The sequence below is a fragment of the Mixophyes fleayi genome, chromosome 5 (assembly GCF_038048845.1).
Source record: "Mixophyes fleayi isolate aMixFle1 chromosome 5, aMixFle1.hap1, whole genome shotgun sequence".
NCBI classification, from domain to species: domain Eukaryota; kingdom Metazoa; phylum Chordata; class Amphibia; order Anura; family Limnodynastidae; genus Mixophyes; species Mixophyes fleayi.
In genome coordinates this window covers 235,317,068-235,339,446 of record NC_134406.1, presented here as the reverse complement: position 1 = coordinate 235,339,446, position 22,379 = coordinate 235,317,068, and the positions used below count along the sequence as shown (strand labels likewise).

Sequence of the window (22,379 nt, the reverse complement as noted above, 5' to 3'; positions counted from 1 at the left end):
TCCGTAAATCCATTAAAGCCAGGAAGAAGTGGCTCTAGTTTCACGGCAAGGACAGATGATCGGCTTTAGGGGGTTGAAAGCCGGATTGTTGTCTGACAATCTGAGCATAACCTCGTTAAGACAAGCATTCTGTTCCTGGATTCCAACAATAGACACTACACATCAAAAGTACTATGCTTATTAATAGAAAAATGTAAAAATGCACATGGTATTATTAAAGAAATAATGATTACATCTGTAAATTGTATAACATTAATTTTAAGTGATGCCAATACCCTTATTCCAACGTCTGGCAGCTTTTTTGACACACATTCCTCTATACATTCAAGTACACACGTGTACATATAAAACTATCTGTTTCACTAAGCTAAATACTAATCTACTAGAAATTCATGTTCTATACACTACAGGATACATCCAATACATATGTTGAATATAAAGTCCCAAGAGAACATACAAGAAAAAAATATTCAGTTATTATCACCTGTTAATAATATGGGGCCTGATTCATTAAGGATCTTAACTTCTTATTTCAGTCTCCAGGACAAAACCATGTTACAATGCAAGGGGTGCAAATTAGTATTCTGTTTTGCACATAAGTTAAATACTGACTGTTTTGTCATGTAGCACACAAATATCAACTTTAAATTTCAGTGTACAAATAAGCTATCAAGTATTTGTGTGCTACATGAAAAAACAGTCAGTATTTAACTTATGAGCAAACCAGAATACTAATTTGCACCCCTTGCATTGTAACATGGTTTTGTCCAGGAGACTGAAATAAGAAGTTTCTTAAGTTAAGATCCTTAATGAATCAGGCCCATAGTCATTAATGACAAAAGATTAAAAACATAATAAAAAGTTGTTTTTTACATCCCACCCATAAAATACATTTATCAGGATGTTATTAATGTCTACTGTACATAAAATGCATACGTGACCGTCATCACTAGTAATCGGCACTTACACCAGATCTGTAGCTGGTGCAAGGGATAAGACTGACAAACACCTACCGCTGAAATGCCCAAAGCTTGAATCGGGCGCTGCTGTATGCGCTCCAGCTTTGCACGCCCTTACTTTACTTTGACTTCATGCATATGGCCATTCCCCTTCCCGTTTTGCCCATGAAATTGTAGGCTGTAGTCCATTGCGCTCGGAATGTAGTGGGCTATTGCTGCATTCTCTAGCATATGGTTTATTTCTGGGCAAGTGCAGAGCGATTTTACGCAAAATACAGCACGTATCGGCATTTACATGCCTTAATGCAGTGTTTCTCAACTCCAGTCCTCAGGACACCCTAGCAGTACATGTGTATTCATTATTGACTGACACAATGTAGAAGGTGGGATAACTTTTTCACTGGTCACCTGGAAATCTTGCACTGTTAGTGGGTCCTGAGGACTGGAGTTGAGAAACACTGCCTTAATGAATCAGGCCTGGAGTATTTAACTAAATATGACCATCCTGCTCTCTTTCTTTTTAGCAGGCTGACATGTTAGGAGAGAGGTTTTTTTTTCTATTTTATATGATGCAATTTGCTCCACAGAATGCACTCTGCTGATACAAAGGAACAGATAAGTGATGTCACAGCAGCTTCAATGTCTGAAATTTCATTGGTATACCACCACATTAAATTGTTTAGTAGAGCTCCTCACAGTAACTGAAAGAAGTTTTATGTCAGTAACAACTGCATTCATGTACTGAAGAACTTCTAACTGATTTCAAAAATCATGAAAAAGTGTGGTAGATCAAGCAATGAATTTGGGGTGTTCTTAAAGAATAATGCACCCCTAATGAAAATTACTATGGATATTACATGCCACTTCGGACTTCTGTAACTGGTATAAAAACAATAACTGGGATGTTCATGTTTGTAACGTACATCCAAACACTTCCTAAACGCTGAATACCAGCTAGGAAAGCTATGCACTGTGAAATTACTAAATATTAATAGATAACTATTAGGCTGCTTTATTTGGTTAACATTGATTTTAGTACCATCATTTGACAGCCTTCCAGCACTCTGGCTGTTTGAGTACAAACCTTAATGTAAAATACAGTTACATCTAAAAATGTGCCTTACAACATTAATGTCTTTTTTAGGGGGCTTTTGCTGGATACCAGATGGCCATATAGAACAAATAGAGTAAAATGAGGTCCTCATCTATAGCAAGCCACATACCCGTAGTGTCGTATATACTCACAGGTACTCAGATGCCCCCAGGACTTAAGCTCAGTGTAGTAAGGACTTATCTGAGTGACAGCTAGTAAAGTGATATGGAAACTAGTAAATACTATGGAATAACCAGGAAGGCCAATAGTCAGGGCAAAGTAGCGAGCAAGTAGATCCAAAAAGACAAGCCAATGGTCAGGGCTTGCAGCAAGCAAGAAGATCCAAAAAGACAAGCCAAAGGTCAGGGCTGGCAGCGTGCATGAAGATCCAATAAAACAACCTAAAATCCAGGGCGGGCAGCAAGCAAGAAGATCCAATAAGACAAGCCAAAGGTCAGGGCAGGCAGCGAGCAAGAAGATCCAATAAGACAAGCCAAAGGTCAGGGCTGGCAGCGAGCAAGAAAATCCAATAAGACAAGCCAAAGATCAGGGCTGGCAGCCAGCAAGAGGATCCAATAGGACAAGCCAAAGGTCAGGGAAGCTAAAAGCCAGGGCAGGCAGCATGCAAGAAGATCCAATAAGACAAGTCAAGGGTCAAGACAGGCAGCAGACAGTGAATTCCAAAACCCAGGCAAAAGTTAAGCAACAGGAGGAATAGGAACTGAGGCAAAAGCAGCAGACTTCACGAACAAGCATACAGTAAATGACCAACAGGGATGCAGGGCACTCTCTGCCATTTCAAGTACTGATGCCCAATCAGATTGCTCCATTAGGAGCGAGCACCCGTAAGCAACCATCCAGGATGTATAAGACAGCAGCTCCCCCTGCAGTGTGAGCAGTCATGAGTACCCGGAATTTGTCCTGCCCTGGCTAAGATAAACTCTAAATATATAGGTACTGCACGTGTAGAAACTGCTCTCTCCAGAGGAGGGCATTGTTTGCAGACATGCATACAGTACATGCGAGTCCCCATATCTGCATCACCTGCCAATGTAAGCAGTTTTCACTTTCCCAACCAGAAAAGTTAATTCAAATTAAACATGACTTGTCAAAAGAATATTATGTCTTGTCAAAGTTTTGCTTTTTTTTTTGCAAATTGGCCTTGTTATGGAATTCTTCAGTTTTCCTGAACGAGATCATTTTTTCTCCTACTCTATTTCACAGTTGCACAACTCACAGTTATCTGTGTTCATCAGAAATCTCAGTGCCTCAATTCCAGGAACAACAGGACACACGGGAGCCCAATATATACAAGCTGTGGACAAAAAGAAGGACAGCTTTCAAAGCGCGGAGTGGTAGTTTGCAATGTATATTAGGAAACCACCCTGCTATGCTGTCAGCAATTTGTTGCCTACGAATGCTACTTATGAAAGAAGACAACAGAGGAATACATTTTCGGCTCTCGCTAACATTTCCAAGGCCAGTTACTGAATACAGGGTTCTTCTTATACAGTAGATCAGCAACAATTTTTGCAATAACAACTCAGACTTTGGGTGCACCGGCAGTGACTGGGTTAGTGAAATAAATAGGAACCGTGATGTACAGTATTTAGAACCTAAAAGGGAGTATTGGGCAACTTATGAAATGAGGTCAGTAAGCTAAATAGCGTTCCAATGTTCAGGTCAATAACTGTGTTCATTAACTATTTGTCTCAGCTGTTACTGGACATTCAGGAAACTTATCACATGGTTTAAATAGTTTAAATTTATTTCCAAAAAGTTCCTGGTTCTTATAATATATGCCGCTGACTCTCATTCGTCACTGACTGCATGGTATAACTCCTGCCAGTGAACAAGCCGTGTCTGACTTTGTCTCTTACTTAAACTGGCTTCCGATGACGTGTTTACCACCTGCCTTTGTGCCTGGCTTGTCTTCTAACTTCTGACCTGCTGGCCATCTCTGTGTGTGCTCTGCGACCATACACATTCCAATCGGGACTTCATAAAAGAATTTTCCTAGCACTACACTAGCTTATAACGCATGTGCCGCACTGCATGCTGTTCTCTGATGTCTCACTGAAGAATTAAAAAAAACATTGGCACTCTGATCCTGTTTGTATGATGCAGCACAGAAATTACAGTGGACCTGCAAATATAATATATTTATAGGAAATCTAAAATACCTGAATGTATCATAAAAGGTACATGACATTTATATATCACTGACACATCACTAATGATCCTATCGTACTATCGTTAATTATGATATTGTGACAAAAAGTACTGTATACACAAAGCGATGAACACGTTCTTCAGTTTATTTAAAGACCACCTGTCACATCCAGGCATTCTGTCACATACAGGCATTTACATATTAAAACAGATATATGAACAGACAACGTATAATTAAAAGCTGGTGTAGAGATGGGCAATATATCAGTAATATTGTAATACACAGTATAAAGAACTGATAGTAAGACAAAATTGCTGTTTCTTGTATTACATCAGTAAAACTGAACAAACCAGAGCCTTGTTTTTTCCCTTAGTGTTTTCATTGACTCTTCATCATCATCATCATCATCATCTATTTATACAAAGCCGCTAATTCCGCAGCGCTGTACAGAGAATTCACTCACATAAGTACATGCCCCATTGGAGCTTACAGTCTAAATTGCCTATCACACACACACACACACACACACACACACACACAGACTAGGGTCAATTTGATAGAAGCCAATTAACCTACCAGTATGTTCTTGGAGTGTGGGAGAAAACCGGACCACCTGGAGGAAACCCACGCAAACACGGGAAGAACATACAAATTTAACACAGATAAGGCCATATTCGGGAATTGTACTCATGACTCCAGTGCTGTGAGGCAGAAGTGCTAACTACTAAGCCACCGTGCTGCCCTTGATGCAATAACACCACAAGTGTTGCAGTCTCTAATGGAGGGAATAGAATTGCAGGGGGAAGTGGCTGGGAGAGAAAGGGGAAAGGAGGAACTGCAGAGGAAGAGAAAGATGGTGGGATAGGATCATGTGAGTGTAACAGATTACTGGATTACTACTACTAATCTTGATTAGTGCTGGCTTACCTGAGGTGCGGAGTCTAACGATCTCCCCAGTGTTCACCAAGAACCTTTGCAAGGCGGGGTGGGCTTCGCTGCAAGGAGTCGCAGTCCTCAGGTTCGCCCCAAGATGTAGTGCAGCGGAGTAGGAGCAGAAAATGTGAAGTCAATCAGGCCGGGTCGGTACACAGGAAAGAGAAGCAGGCAGAATCAGGAGGCAAGCTTGGAATCAATCAGGCCGGGCGGTACACGGGTCACAAGAATAGAGGAGTGGTCAGCAAGCCGGGTCGGTACACAGGGGTTGGAGAGGCAGAATAGTGGGACAGGCAGGGTCAGAACACAGGCAAACAACAGGAGACTGGAAGACACAGCAATCCACGAAGAACAGGAGCCAGGAACACTCAGCGAGTGTCAGAGTGATCTTTAAATAATGACGGGGATTCAAAATCCCTGCCTCTAGGCTGCTGTCACGTGACCGCCGAACACGGAAGTGCGGCTTCCAGACGGCGGCGATAAGGAAAGTCCGTAACAGTGAGGTTCCCAAGTCTGAGATAGAGATCTATAGAGATAAGACTATTTCTATCTTTGATAGAACAGTGTCGACAATGACGATAGCTTGGTATGCAGCTGATCAAAGAAAAAACATGGAATTAGAGTGTGTGTGCTGATGTATAGTCTACGATTTCTACGGAATTCCTTATTCATGCAATATGTTAAGAGATGTGAAGACTAGAGACTGCTTGTAGAAACTGTACATAAATAAATAAATACACATACTTTATCCGTGCAAGAAGATGACCTTGTATTTACTGTGTTCATCCCCTATGTCTGTGCAACAGTCACCTGCTCCACCTGTGTTTCACTTTTTTTCACAACTCTGAGCTACAGCTGGATGTTTGACCTTCCTGAGGCTATCACCATGTAGGTGTCAGAGAGGACACACTACCACACAATGTCATACAATGGTACAACAGCATTTAGTCATAGCCTCTAAGATGTGGATAATTGATTATGCAGATGAAAAGTTACGTCTATACAGCAATTTGCCTTTGCAATGGAGTATAGAATAGTGAAGTTCTGATTATACAGGATGTTGCCTCTGTTGTGGCTTCTAACAAGTAAAAAAAAAAACTCCAATTGACCATCCATGGTCTTTGCTTGTTTACTGATAACTAGTGTCATGGCTCGAAATTTTAGGGATTAGGACATAATTATGCTTTTGATAACAATTTGACATTTTAACATTTAGGAGAGAGTGTGATGACATAGCCAGTAATTATAATAATTTCTAGATAGGTTAACAGTTGGGGCTAATCTTTTAACTGTATAGTTTCTTCTATATCACATTTTAAATTGCCAGCGTCACGATAGACTTCTCCTGGGCAACTATAAACATTCATGAGTATGAATTGGAAACATCCCATGTACTGGCAAGAGCAGACTCACTGTGCACCTGACAAGCTTTCTGTGACATCGAGTTGCCAGCTTTCAGTACACAGCCTTTACATGATCCAAGGAGGTTATGGTCAGAGAAACAAACAGCTATTTTTAGTAATCCCTAAGCATTTGTGACACGGAACAAAAGAGGAACAGTTTTAGCAAGATGAGACTCTGACCAAATTCGTGGACTACTAAACAAGGCTCTCGGGCAGTGGTTCCAAAAACTGGATCCCGCGGCTCCCTAGGGTGCCGTAGCAGTCCCAAAGGGGTGCCGCAGCTAGGGCCGGTGGTAAGCAAGGCGGGTGCAACTTGGTAATTATTTTGGCTTGGGGGAGAATTAAAAAAATTATGGAAACCCTAAGGGTGCCTCGAACTGAGAAAGTTTTGGATTCACTGCTCTAGGGCCTAAAGGCTTATTAGAAAGTGGGCACGGCCTTGAATAGATTTTGTACTATAGTAATTTTAAATATTGGAGGAACAATGACAGGTACACTTAAAGGACTGCAATAGTTGGTAACGTTCTCCAATATAGCAAATTAGACAAGGTCGGTATCCACTGCTCAGTTTTATTATTAAATGGTGTTATCTCAACATTTTTAAAATTATATCTCAGCTGTCCAAATTACTTTTGGCCTACCCTGGAGTTCTCTGTGATCCATGCTATGATAAGGGTAACAAATATGTCATATTTGTTTTAATATCAAAGAGTTCAAAGTAGTTCCATTGTAGGAAGTAGTTTTCAGCTAAAACAGCTGTGTTTTTACTGGTCTGACCTTCAAGTTCATGTACATAGTCTTGTTCCCTCAACCATGCAGACACCAAGACATGTAAATGGGAAAAGGAAAAAAAAGAAGGCTAGAGAAGACAGGACAAGGCAACTTTACATTTAACATTTAATCTTATTCTTTATGTGTGGTCAAAGTGAATCCCTTGTTTCTGGCTAAACCTTGTTTTTATTCTACATATACATTTTAGCCTACATATACAATTTTGGAAACTTTACTATACCCCTCTCTTAATTTATATGCTGAATATCCTTCAGTATATCCCCTTGTTTTGTTGAGATTATGTAAAATGCAAAATAATTGCATTTGTATGTCAAGAAGAGATGTTCTGTGGATGTGAATGTCTTCAATAGACATTGAGGATTTGAACTTTGAAACAAGGTACTGGTCTTAATTGTAATTATCAGCATCACCCACATGGCCCCTGGAGTGTATCATATTGTCCATCACTGCTTTAAATCAAGAGAGATACTTTATGCGCCCTATTCTATAGTCTCAGTAGCCAGGAAAAAAATGCAGAGTACTATATGGAAGCCTATAGGATTTAGCTAAACATTGGGAGGTTTCTGAGAAAAAAAATGATAGCTCAAAAATCCAAAAATATACCAAATCAAGGACAGCTATTTCACAAAGTATAGTTCTGCTTATACTGCTAAGCCAGACCAAAGATCCTGGATAAGCATATTCCCCGTCCCAATACTTATCAGAAAGTAAATAGAAATTTTCAGCACATGTGTACTTGATATAGGAGAAGTCACACCACACCATAACAAAATGGCACAAGATGTGATCACATTAGAATACGATACACTCTTCCTAGGTCCCATTAAAAGCAGACAACCAGCATGGACGACCAAGCTGTTTTGTGGATTGAGGATTTTAAAATTAACAGATGTGACTGTCATATCATAGCAGAATCCGCTGCAAGAATCACAAGAGCTGCCCAGACAAAATTCAAGCCTTGAGAGCCTTGGATGTAAATTAAATTGCATTGGTAAATTCCTCATTGAAGCAATATACACAGGACAGAATTTAAAGATTCCAGTGTATGGGCCTGATTTATCAAGGCTCCCATACTGAGCCCAACGTGCGTAAATTGTGCGTTGTAAACATCTGAAGATATCTGCGCTGATATATTTGGGTATAGGTCTGCTCTGACACTTACAGGATGCTGCGGGATACATCCAATGCCTATGTGGAATATACAGTCGCAAAAGAATGCACAGGAAAAAAAAATATTGAATTAATGTCACCTGTTAATAATAGTATTAATGACAACATAGTTTTAAAAAAAAGTGTTTTTTTATATTCATTTTTTTCTTCCATGAAATACATTTATTAGGACACTGTTAATGTCTATTGTACATAAAATAATATTTTACAGTTGCACCTGATTGCAAACACATGTTATAGCATGCATACGAGGCTGTCATCACTAGTGATCAGGACTTAGACTAGCCCTGTACTGGATGAAGAGATACAACAGAAAAACAAGTAACTTTGCGTTGCCCAAAGCTTGATTTGGACGTGACTACGTGCGCACGAGTTTGGCAACTCTTACTGTACATTGACTACGTTCCCTCCCAGAAATCGTAGGCTGTAGTGAGTGTGCTTTGAGTACAAAGATGCATTGAACATTGCCGCGTTTAGTTGCATATGGCCCAGAACTGGGCATACGTAGGGTGATTTTGTGCACAATACGCACAAAAGGTCTTGATGAATCAGGCCTTATGTGTTAAATGATGGATACTCTGACAAATTGCTAAGTTGTGGTTTTCCTGCCAAAATGGGCCTGGTACAAAGAGTTGATGAAATTGACAAGGCATTTGGGTATACAGGATTCCTAAAATGTGAGACCTTAGAAATTGTTTTGTAACCTGAAGCAGTTACTCTATAACAGGGGTCAGGGAACTTTTTTACCTTTTACCCCCAAATATATTTAGATACGCCGTCGTTACCCCCTTGATTTGAAAGGAATGAAATCATATATTATTAATTATTGGAATTCAAAATTTTATTGAATCTATTGAAAATTTCTTTGAAAGCTTCAACTTCAAAACTTCAGGTTTTGGAGAAATTATGTTGCTTCATTTTTGATACGAGAGCATCAATATTGGGGCATTTTGATGTCAGAGCAATCTTCAGCATCCAATCAATTTTTCTCTGCTTTGTTTTTATGTTCGTTAAGAGTGGAAAATCCTTGTTCACAAAGGTAGGTTGTTGCAAAAGGCAGCAACGTTTTGACTGCCTCCTCATGTGCAATTTTGAATGCCTTTGTAGCTGTTGACTTCCAAAAATATGACAGATCTGCTTTGTTTTCAAATGCAATACATGCTTCATTATTTAATCGAAGCTCAAGAAGTGCCTCTGCCAACCCTTGAGGCTCTTCTGGTACAACAGCAATTTCACATTTCAATGGGTCTACAATCCAACTGACAGCATGTGAATCGGCAGCATTACCCCCAGGAATTTAATTTTTACCTCATTTGGGGTAATTTACCCCTGTTCCCTGACCACTGCTCTATAGTATACCCGTATCACGCAGCAATCATATTCTTTTATTCTAGAGAGCAGAAGTAGAGTTAGAGGACAAAACAATATAACCTTGTTCAGGAAAATACAGATGCAACTCCCCCGAGAATGCGAATGGACCCAGTTACACACAAAAACAGAAATATCTATATGTAAGGGAAACGTTCATACTATCAACACTGCAAGACTTCCTAAAGTGCTAGAAACAACTGTACATTTTACAAACCGATTGCATCAAGTGGATTCTGGCAAATCCCTCTAACAGAGCAAAAAGCCAAACTCACTACATTTATTACACCCTTTGAAATCACCAGTATTCCAGAAATATTTCAAAGGAAAATTACTGAGCTACTTTCAAAAGAAAAGAAAGTTATTTTTGTGTATGACATTTTCAGTAAGACACTGGAAGATCACAATGCCACACTTGCAAAAATTCTCAACATAATTCAGGACTCAGGTTTCACATTAAGCAAGGAAAGTGTGGTTTCCAGACAGAGGAAATAAACTGTTGGGGACAGATAATTAGAACCAGGGCCACTTTAACAACATTATGGGCCCCCGGGCAAAGCAGTGCTGCAGCAGGGCCCCTACCTCTACATATGTGTATCATATATATATATATATATATATATATATATATAGATAGATAGATAGATATATAGATATATTTGCAGGATTTTTTTTTTGCAGGATTATTTATTTTACTTAAGAGCCCTGTCTATGGAGCCCCCTTGCCTGTGGGTCCCCCGGGCACCTGCCCATCATGCCCAATGGAAGAGATGGCCCTGATTAGAACAAGGGATGATAAAACCTTGCCCTGAAAAGGTGGAAGTGATTAGAAGTTTAAAAACACCAAACAAGTGCTACTGAAATTAGACGGTTCTTAGAAATAGTTAACTATTTTAGATAATATTTAAAATGTATAGCAAAAAAATTTTTTTTTATTATTATTATTATACCGTGTTAGCCAGATAAATCTATGTGATGTTAAATCATCATCATCATTTATTTATATAGCGCCACTGATTCCGCAGCGCTGTACAGAGAACTCATTCACATCAGTCCCTGCCCCATTGGAGCTTACACTCTAAATTCCCTAGCACATACACACACACACAGACAGAGAGAGACTCGGGTCAATTTTGATAGCAGCCAATTAACCTACTAGTATGTTTTTGGAGTGTGGGAGGAAACCGAAGCACCCAGAGGAAACCCACGCAAACACTGGGAGAACATACAAACTCCACACAGATAAGGCCATGGTCGGGAATTGAACTCATGACCCCAGCGCTGTGAGGCAGAAGTGCTAACTACTTTTGGTTAGCCAATAAAGGTATCACTCCTATAATACTTATGTCTTTTTTGACACAAAAGTATTTAACATCACTTAGATGATATTTGAAAGGCTACTGCAGTAGTCAACTTATTGTGGCAACTATTGAGAACCAATATTTCATTTGTTTGGGGGTCGAATCAAGAGATTGCTTTTAGAAAAATAAAAGAATACTTATTACTTTACTAATTCTACAGTTTTATAATCCAAAAAGCCTGATGGTGATTAGTGTCGATAAGCAGATATGGTCCTGGAGGAGTATTGCTTTATGAGTTTTGTAGAACTCTGTGAACACTTCAAGAACACTTATTAAATCAAAACACTGTGCACATATTGAGAATGAGTGTCTGGCAATCGCATGGAATAGTGTTTTTTTTAGGTTTTTTGTTTTATATTTTAGATCTAAGAAAAGAATAACAAACAATGGTGGGACAGAACATGAAGGTAAGAAGATCCTTAAAAACCTGGATCCATGTTTTTGCTCTATTTAACTACAGGTTAATACCACTAATAATGACAAGCTACTACTCCCCAGCACACCTTACGGGTCCACAAATCAGGACATATTTCAGGATGAAAATTTAGCTACAACTGTCCAAACCTAAAGAGGTTGAAAACATTGGTCACAAAGGTAAATAAGAGATATGAGTACGTCAAACAAACAAACAAATCCTATAAAGTCCAAACTGAGAGAAGAGGAGAGCTTGTCAGGAATCAGAAATATCTTCTATTTACTTCAGAGAAAGAACAAATTAGCCCTATTCTTCTGAACTGAAAGAGGATGCGCTAAGGTGACCTGTGAATGGCTGAATTATCCATAAACCCAAGCGCTAGAGTCAAGTTCAATACATTGATTGTTATAGTATAACCCATTAGAAGGAATGAAGGTGATTATAAATGAGTTAATTGCAAATGAATTAACACTAGATGGCACTATTACATATACGCTCACATAGTTTCTATTTACTGTACTATAGGGAATGTTATATATTTTATATATATATATATATATATATATATATATATATATATATATATATGTTACACTGTTTTGTGTTAATAAACATGCCTGCCTAACTACGACTTGGTCAGAGCTTCCATTTCACACAACATTAGCTCTACAACTGTTAACTATAACTAACTGATAACGTTTTTTTTTGTAGGTGACTCTTGGAATTTACAATGGAACCATCACTGCTGCACAAACGAAAACAGCCAACATTAGACACTATAATGATATCCTGAAGCCACAGAAAAGGTGCCATCCTTCCAATATCAACACATACTTACCAGGGGGCCCGCTGTCTTCCAGTCTCCGTTGGTCTCCACTGCGTCTCCGCTGGTCTGTGCTGCTGTCTGTTGTTGTCTTCAGCCTGGCTGTCAGCGTGACAGCCAGGCAGCAGAATGCGATCGCAGGGGTGGAGGAATCATTCCCCTGCGATCATGTGATCTACCTGTGACAGCCAGGCAGCTGCCAATCATGATCGCAGGGGAATCATTGCTCCGCCCCTGCAATCATGTGATGTTCCCTTCTCACTGATTGTGTGGTGTGACCTGACGTCACACCACTGTTCCCGCCGCCGCAGAAGAAGAGGGAGCTGGGGAGGGAGCGCTCATTGGGGGGGGCGGCCCGCGTCATTTGTACTGGGCCCCATGATATCTGACAGCGGCCATGCACACATGCATACATACACGCACACACACAATGTAAACATTGGGAAAGTAACCAGCAAATCACACGTTTTAAAGCTTTTAAAGCATAAATGAAATGAACTACTGTAAGGGAAAACTAACCAATCACAGTTGTCAACTGTCATTACTTTCTAGGTACAGTCCTAGGTTTTAGAGATTTGCCCCTGAAAATGTTTGTCACTGGAAATGCTGCTTTTTACCCATATTCATCAACTGCACAATGATGGCTCACACTGTGATCGACACTTACACCTACCTGTAGCTTGTGCAAGTGATACGACATAAAAACACGAACCTTTGAGATGGCCAAAGCTTGAATGAGATGCTGCTATGTGCGCAAAAGCTTAGCGCGCCCTTACTGTACACTGACTACCTGCATACATCAGGCCCCTCACTGCTCCTCCCATTAAATTGAAGGCTATAGTAAGGCTCCTTTGCACTCACAGGAATTGGTGTTGTTGCTGTGTTCACCGGCGTATGGTCTAGGTCTGGGCATGCACAGAGCGTTTTTATGCAAAATACAGAACAAATCGCCATTTACATTCCTTAATGAACTGGACCCACAATGAGGCCCAATTATCCCAAAAACAAATCATTTACATATAACAAAAACTAGGCACTAACCTGAGCCTGTGTGGCGTGTGGGTGTGAAATGGGATGATCAAAAGCAAACCACCTGGTTTGTCTAAAAATGACTAAACACCTTCAAAATGATTCTACCTTCTGCCACCACCAAGATGTGTTTCAAGAGCTGACACTCTTACTGGGCGCGTGTGGTTACTACACAATTCTGCCTATGGTTGGGGTTATAAATACATTATCTTACATGCTGTCCCTTGATTGGGGCTGAGTTACAAGGTGTCCCTATCCTGATACTGATGCTTTGTATCAGGATAGGGACACTAGCAGATTGATAAGAAAAACAAATGTCCAGAAGAGATTTCCGTATAGTCAATCGACCACTTCTTTACTTGCACACAGAGGGCCTAATTCATCTTAAGTCCCGTTGTGTTCAGTATCTTGCGTGAAATTGCTCTGCGCATGCTCAGAAAAGGACTTTACAACACTGAACACAAGTGTATGAAATTCATCTGTGAATGCAAATGACACTTCCCATTGAGCACGACTCGAAGGGAGGAACAGGGGTGGGAAGGGGCGTATGCACGTAGGCAATGTACAGTGCGGACGAGCCTAGGTCGTGTGCACGGATATTCGTCCGATTCAAGCTCTGGTCATCTCTGAGGTACGTGATTTTCAGTCGCATCAATTGTACCAGCTACATGGCAGGTGTAAGTGCTGATTGACAGTGATGACGGATGCGTATGTGTGATAGTGTATTTGCAAGTAGAAATGCATTTTATGTACAGTTAAGAACATCCTGACATATCTATTTCAATTAGAAACAAATGATTACCTTTAATTTTTTTAAAAATATATTTTTATTAAAGATTATAGTATTAATTGTTAGTATATTTCATTTTTTTCCCATGCGTTCTGAAGGTACTTTATATTGCACATATGCATTGTGCGTATCGTGCAGTGTGTTGTGTCTGTTTGCATACAGCGAGTACCGTACAGCCAGAGGATACTTATACCCGTATTCACATGGAAATGTTTCTTGTTATCCGCTTGTACTTGAATACAGGCTGACACATGCAATTTACCCCAGATTTTAAATATACGCAAATAGCCTTAACTTTGCGTTCCAAGATTACTTAGGCCCAGTGAGTTCACAAACTACAGCAATTAATATTTTATTATTTCCTTAACTCCTAATTCAATCATTATCATGACAGAGGTTTTTTTTTGTATGATAGAAGAAAAAGTTTTCAGTGAACTATTTAATAGGGTGGTAAACTGGTAGATAGTCTAGGGAGTTTGAGAGGAAAGCTCCAGAATTTAATAGGCTTGCCCCCTAAGATGGGAATTTTCAGGGAATACTTTAAGGTTTGACAGCTAGAAGAAAGTCTTGTTGTTTATTTTATTGGATTTGGGAAACAAAAGATAGTTCTGAGTCAAGGAAGACACCTACGTATTGAGCTTGAGGGGTAGCGTGTATTTGCATGTCAATAGAAAGAAATATCAGGTAGGGAGCTTTTGGTGACTGGTGGGAATATTATTAGCTGTTTTTGAAAGATTGCATTTAAGTTGGCGATAGGACATCCAAGATGAAATTGCAGAAATACATTCAGTAATATGGACCAACACAGATGGTGAGAAATCCTGAGAAATAGATCATTTTCAGTATCATCCTCCTAGAGGTAATACTAAAATCCAAAGGAGCTTATTAGTTTTCCAAGAGACATGGCATATATAGGGAAGAGGTGAAAGGCCTAGCACTGAGCCTTGTGGTAATCCAATTGGTAAAGTTGATCCAGAAAAAGGAACAATGGAGGAGCGGTTTGAAAAGTAGGAATAGAACCGGAATAGGACAGTGTCCTTTAGGCCCTGGAAGTTCAGCATATGTACTTTATGAGAAGAGAGTGGTCAAGAACGTTAAATGAATGGCCTTTACATTTATTAGTGATCAAATAATTTACAACCTTAGTCAGCAGTCGGTTGGGAATGAAAGCTGGACTGAAGAGGGTCCAATAGGTTGTGTGAAGTTTTTTTTCAGAATAGGAGGGGGAAGGAGAGAGATACTACAGATGTTAGTTGAGACAGCAATTCACTGATTAGGGAAAGGATATGGTTAAGTGGACAAGTAGTAGAGTGGAATCAAATAAAAAGAGGGTGTCCAAGGTTGAGAGGAATTGATCAGGTTTTTGTTCAGGGGAGAGGATACCATTTCATATCGGATCTTTTATCCTTGAAGTAGAAAGCAAGCTCTTAGGCAGTGATGGTGAAGGATTTAGGGCTGGAGGGTTTGGGTTGGAGAGTTTAGGGTGGAAGGAGTGGGAATAGATTTCAATGTATTAAAGAGGCATTCTATGACAACAAATAGCAAAGTAATCCTATTCACTCATGTAACTTGGTGAGCGTTCACCATGTTTGAGCAGACAAAACATTTCCACACCAGAAACTCAATTTCAAATACTGTTTTCACCCTACCTGATAACGTAGCATTAAAGAATACTGTCCGTTTACACCCTGTGGGGAAAATGGTGGTACTACATTGCTAGGACCAAAATACCATTGTAGATCACATATTTTGTTAAATAAATATGCAATAAATCTAGTTCCACTTTAATTGATGCATTTTTGTATCAGAGACAGGTTTTCAATTTGCTAACCCATTAAAAAAAATGGGAAAGAACATTGCATCCTGTTGCCAAACTTGTTTAAATTGATGGTTGCAACAGTAAAAAATGCAAACAGAGGAAATAGTTTGCTCTTAAACTCAATTCATGGAAATACCACCATAATATTTTTTACTTCAATTTATTAAAAAGTCAAGACCAGTATGAAAAAAAAATAGAGATAGAATTACATGACTCCAATGCTAAAGGTCCTTTAAACCATTTTTCAAGGAAACAGAGTTCCATGCACACTCACATATTTATCCTCTTTTAGCCAAATTTAAACAAGTTAGCAGCAGTAGGATTTTATTCCACAATATTGCTATAAACAGCTTTAAAAAGCCGAACATATGTCTTGCATATGCGACTACTTGAAAATCTAACCAAATAAGAAATATGACAAAGAAATGGATTTTAGCTAGTAAATGTGGCACGGCTAATTACCTTTTTTTCCCCCCTCTCTCCCACTCTTAACAGTTTGGAGTGGGAATTGAAATGCTCTAAAAACTTCTAAGAAGAAGGAGGTTCTTGTCACGAACATGTCAATTGGAAGCGATCCAAAAGTAATCAGGACGATTTCCTTATATACTAGAAGCGAAAAGGGAAGAGAGTGTTTCATATTATTTCCTTTCTGGTCAGCTTTTTCCCCCAAACATTAACTACACATTTCTACTATGGAGCCCAGGAGTACAGAACACTACTTCTGTGCAGACTTTGCACTTGCATACTTTAAATTTATTTACTATTTTTATATAGCACACAATATTATGCAGTGGTGTATACAGAATGGTTCAGGCACGGTTTACCTGCCCAGGCAAGATTACTATCTAGTTTTGGCATCTGAGACACAGGGAGCGGAAGTGAGTTATTTAAAATCCCATGGAGCAGACACTGGAATTTGAATAGGGATCTTCAGCATGGCTCGAAGTGTCATCATTTTATACTTAGCACCTTTAACCACCGAACTACTGCTTCCCAGAGCCGGATTTAGACCTCACGGTGTCCTAGGCAAGATACTGGTTTGGGGGATCCCCTCCCTGAAACAATCCATAGTACAAAATTTTATTTTTAACATAGCATTTACCACTATAGTTGAGTAGAAGGTTAAGCTGTGTGCTGCCGCTGGGCGGCAGCACGCCATCAAAGCGGGCATGGCTTACATCGTTGGGGGCGTACCTAGACCAACTCTTAAATGCATAATTTATCCTGCACTCCACATGTCTGGTATTGTTGTATATTGCAGAGTATGTCACCTGAAATCACTGTGGTCAGGATGGCTTTGTTATACAGCTTCCATATCATATAAAGTAAGTCAGACTGTTTCGTGAGCATTTCTAGATGACAATCCAGTGGACAGATTGTGTTAATACAATGTGTGCTAACTACTCTTCCTTTTCATTTGCTTAAGATTTGTACAAACAAATCAATAGCTTTAAGGAAAGTTTATGTTTAGTTCATTCAGCCTCTTAGGAATATTTTCAGTGCGTTCTTTAAATACTTTTTGACCTTTAAACCAAAGGGAAAGGCAATATTGAAAAAAAAATGGTGAAACTTAAATGAATGACTGGAAATTTTCAGAAGTTCAAAAAGTAATCCTTATACAGTGATTGAAGCTCAGCATTACACTCATTGTGCTTCTGGTTCCGTTAGTTTAATTACCTTGTTTTATTCTGTTCTGTTCTCTTACTCTCTTCTGTTTTCTTCGGTTCAGTCTTCTTTCTTCTTCGTCACCCGGCTACTCTCTGCTCCTCAGTCCTCACTGACTATGCCGTCGGGTGTGATGACGTCGCCGCCCTGCCCACCCTGCCCACTGCCGGTCATTGGAGGGGTTTGGAGCTGCTGGTTTGAAAGAGAGGAGATATTGCCGATAACAACCAATCAGACTCTAGTTATCATTTATTACATTCTACAAAATGACAACTAGAATCTGATTGGTTGCTATAGGCAACATCTCCACTTTTTCAAACCCGCAGTTTAGTAAATATACCCATTGGTCAGAGGCGGAACTAGCGACCTGCGGGCCCGGCTGCAGGGAGGCGGGAACCGGTTCCCCCCCCGACCCTCTGCATCTGCCTCATTATCTCCATGGGACCCGGTGCATGGCACCTGCCGCACCAATGGTAATTCCGCCATTGCCATCAGTCTCAAATCTGCACCTTTGCATCTACCTCGTATGTACTTGTTTAGTTTTGCGTGTTTTATTTTTATGTAGGATTTGTTATAATGATGTCCAATGCTGCATAGTTTTGTGGCACCTTACAACTAACCGATGATAATGATGAAGTTATTTAATACTAGCCGACGTGCTAGCATTAGTTTACTACTACAAGTGGTCTTTATCTTTTCTGATTTGCAGTGATGACTTATGTCACACTTCACTTGTCCCCAGAGATACCACAGATTTTTCACTGCAACTATCTTTGTCCTGCTCCTGTGCCACAGGGACTCATGTAGAGCTGCACACATTTTACATAAATAAAGCAGATGTAAAGTTTGTCTGAAAAAAAGTGTCATGCCGAGTAAGACGTACCTCAAGGTGTGTCAAGGTCTGCAACAGGTCGCATAAGTGCCAGGAGTAAATTAAACATACATACATGCATCCACCTCTGCATATGAGGCTAGTGCAAGATATGGCTGCATGAAGGTTCAGAGCAGAATGCATGCTGTAGAGTGTAAGACGCATTGCTCAATGAATATAACTCATAGAAGCTAGCTCAAAGTTGATGCCTTATTGTCCCTTATGAAGTGCTCCGCAACATTTACTCACCCTCGGTACACCTAAGCCCTTCCAAGACTTCTGCGGCACACCAAGAAAATTTTTGCAAAAGAAACAGGAATTACCGCTGGTAGGAACGTCACACGTTAGCGATACATTCATAAGTGTCACCCCCGTAACATAACAATAATAATGAACTCTTTATTTCACTAAAATATTTTACAAAGAAAACATATGGAACAAATGGTGAAATTATTTCCTTAAGGCAATGTCTTCCAGTTAACCATAGAATGATGCATGTATCGCCAGAAATCTTGTGATTTTTGTCCTGTTGGAGGCATTGCGATGCGGCACACTTAGCAACATCTCCTGGCACACCGGTGTGCCGCGGCACACTTAGCAACATCTCGTGGCACACCGGTGTGCCGTGGCACACTTAGCAGCATCTCCTGGCACACCGGTGTGCCGCGGCGCACTTAGCAACATCTCCTGCCACACCGGTGTGCTGTGGCACACTTAGCAACATCTCGTGGCACACCGGTGTGCCGCGGCACACTTAGCAGCATCTCCTGGCACAGCGGTGTGCTGCGGCACATTTAGCAACATCTCCTGGCACACCGATGTGCTGCGGCACACCGGCTGAGGAGCACTGCCTTATGTTTTTAATCTTTCCATACACAATGTTGTGTACAAGTAGGGTAATGTTACGTCAGCAGTGTGTATGATTGGGTACTGATTCTTACAATGCCACTTTTCACAGGTCAAACAAGCAATTAAGGCCATCTGTCTGCTAAACTCTAGATGTGTTGATGCTATTACAACTGAGTCATCACCTATCAACACACAATGAGCAAACAATTGTGTGGAGATTTCTGGTGTACTATATGTCAAATCTCCAAACATTACATTTACACTCTTTTGTAATGTGAACATGTCACTAATTCACTAAAAATAATATCTATACAAAAAAATGCAAAAAAAATTTTGTAACAAATTTTAACAAGAATATAAACAGAACAATGTGCCCAGCTCTATAACATAAAACTTCAAATATATATATATTTCTCCAGCAGCTTTGTAAGGTCTTGGAGAATGTTGCTCCAGGTTTCCTGTGTTGCCCTAAGGTGTTGTACTATCGACCTTAGGTCAACACGTTGTCTAGCAGTCCATAGGATATAGCTTTGAGAAAAAATATGTTTCTTATTGTGAGTGCGTGCATGGTGAGTAATAAAATGTGTCGACAGGAGTACCCACAAGAAGACCCATGTTTAAGAACAATTCTCGGGCAGGCTGTGGCATTTAAACAATGCTCAATTGGGCCTAATGTGTCCAATAAAACATTCCCTGCACCATTGCACCACCACCAACCTGCACGTTGACACAAGGCAGGGTGGACACATGGATTTGTGTTGTTTTACAGCAAATTCGTACACTACAACCTGCAGGTCACAGCAGGAATCGAGATTCGTCGGACTAGGCAACGTTTCTCCAATCTTCAACTTTCCAGTTGGGTGAGTCTGTGCCCACTGTAGCCTCAGTTTCCTGTTGAACCCAGTGTGGTCTTCTGCTACGGTAGCCTGTCCACCTCCATGTTGGAAATGGTGTGAGTTCAGAAATGTTTTTCTATATATCACTATTGCAACAAATGGTTATATGAGTTACCGTATTTCCCCATGTATAAGACACACCTTTTTTCAAAAAATTTGGGGGTCTAAAAACTGGGTGCATCTTATACAATGGCAGCGCAAGTCCGAACCGTTAACTGGACGGGCAAACAAAGAGGGATGCAGCATGACATTGCTGACAGCGACTCAGCCTCCTGCATCTTCGCTCTAGTCTCTTCTCCTCTCTCAGAGCTGTCAATCAGCGGGTATCACGTGACCCGGAGTTCTCGAGTTCCACTGAGCACGTTTAGCATTTCACTGACATCACATAGGCACGACCCAAGCTGTGTAGGACTGGGAGCTTTTTAGGCTGAAGTCCCTCTTGTCAACAACACTGTGCAGCCTTCCTGTCATTCAGATTCCGTTGTCCAGACGCTAAATCTACAGGCAGGGGTTGAGGAAAGTACAGCTGTCTGGAACCCTCTTTGTGCACTAGAAATGCTGGTGGGCTGTTAACAATATAAAATATTGTATGGGACGATATACAATAAGCTGCCTTACTGATCTTTCTAGCACAATGAAAGCACTTGCAGTAACTGCTGCTTACATGGGTTGATGAATAAAACTTGAGTTCAATAACTTTATGTAATACATTTTTTTCAAATCAGCTTGAACCTGACTGGCCATTCTCCTCTGGCCTCTCTCATTAACAAGGTGTTTTTTGCACACAGAACCGCTGCTCACTGGATGCTTTTTGCTTAACATTCTCTGTAAACTCTAGTGGCCTGGGAATGTTATATCCTCTAAACATAACAAACTGTGGATGTGTGCAAATTGCTGACTTTAACCCAGCTAAGGGAGCAGTTTAAAATATCCCATAATACCAAGCCATTCTGGAAGGGACAAAATACCTCTGAGTCAGTAAGGGTCATTCATTTACAAAAGTGAAAAACTTCGGACCCTAGGCGCAAATGCCGCTTTGTGAAGTCACATACCTATTTTTGCTCAAATGCACTTTTTTAATGGAAGTGCATGGATTTACACAGATGGCAGCCTCTGTAGGGGTGCAACATGTTTCATCTTCAGGACATGTGTGGATTAGGATGTTCCTTGTGGAGTGCGGACAAGTCACATACATAGTTACATACCCACATTTAATAAAAAGAGATTTTGATTTCCGGAATGTGGACATTTAAATGACATTCAAAGAGCGGAACAGGCATTTTGGGTTAGGAGAGATCTCTTCTTACAGCGGACGCACAACATTTTCCCATCGTAATAATTATGAATTTTTTACACATCCTTGATGGAAACCAAACATCAGCCTATAGGTTCAACGGGATGCGACTTGAATGTTGTAATAAAGCCGGTCCTGTTGTTCCTTCACTCTCATGAATAATATAAAACATAAATCAGAATTAGCCGAGTACCATGTTAAGAGAAAAACTGTAACATTTAAATCGATAAAGGGTGTGGTCTTAATATGATCGCAGGATTTTACCGTTTCCACCATGAACATTACTCAACAGACCACAAGCCTGTGAAAGGTCAAGTAGCGAGCATTTATGGGGGCAGGTCCGCCATCCGGAATGAAGGCATGCTGCAGGTGTGTTCTGTGATATGCACATGGCAGACAAACTGGCACATTTGCACCAATACATGTAGACATATGTTGTAAATATTAAATGACCTTTAATGTTTAGGATTTATCAAAAGATACAGGTTGAGGTTACTGATGCTTAGAAGGTTTCCAATCTATTAAATCTAAAGGCTCAATTTCTTTTCACAAAATAAATTAAATGTCAGATCATTATGATCAATAAAGGAAAAAAAAATTACTTCTAAAGTTTTAATTGGTTCTCTAGATCTGTTATTATAGCCAAATACAACTAGGTTATAATTCAGGAGCACAA

At 40.1% G+C, this 22,379-nt stretch overlaps 1 protein-coding gene across 3 annotated transcripts in view; it reads right to left on the bottom strand.

Moving 5' to 3' along the window:
* CRISPLD1 (cysteine rich secretory protein LCCL domain containing 1) overlaps positions 1 to 22,379 on the bottom strand; it is a 59,891-nt gene that overhangs the window by 34,655 nt on the left and 2,857 nt on the right. The window contains exon 1 of one of the 3 annotated variants that reach the window (XM_075213679.1): positions 12,506 to 12,573. The exons of the other annotated variants lie outside the window; for them this stretch is intronic. The gene's annotated coding sequence lies outside the window, so the exon portion shown is untranslated. Of the gene's footprint in view, positions 1 to 12,505; positions 12,574 to 22,379 lie in introns of those variants that run through there. 3 annotated transcript variants of the gene reach the window in all.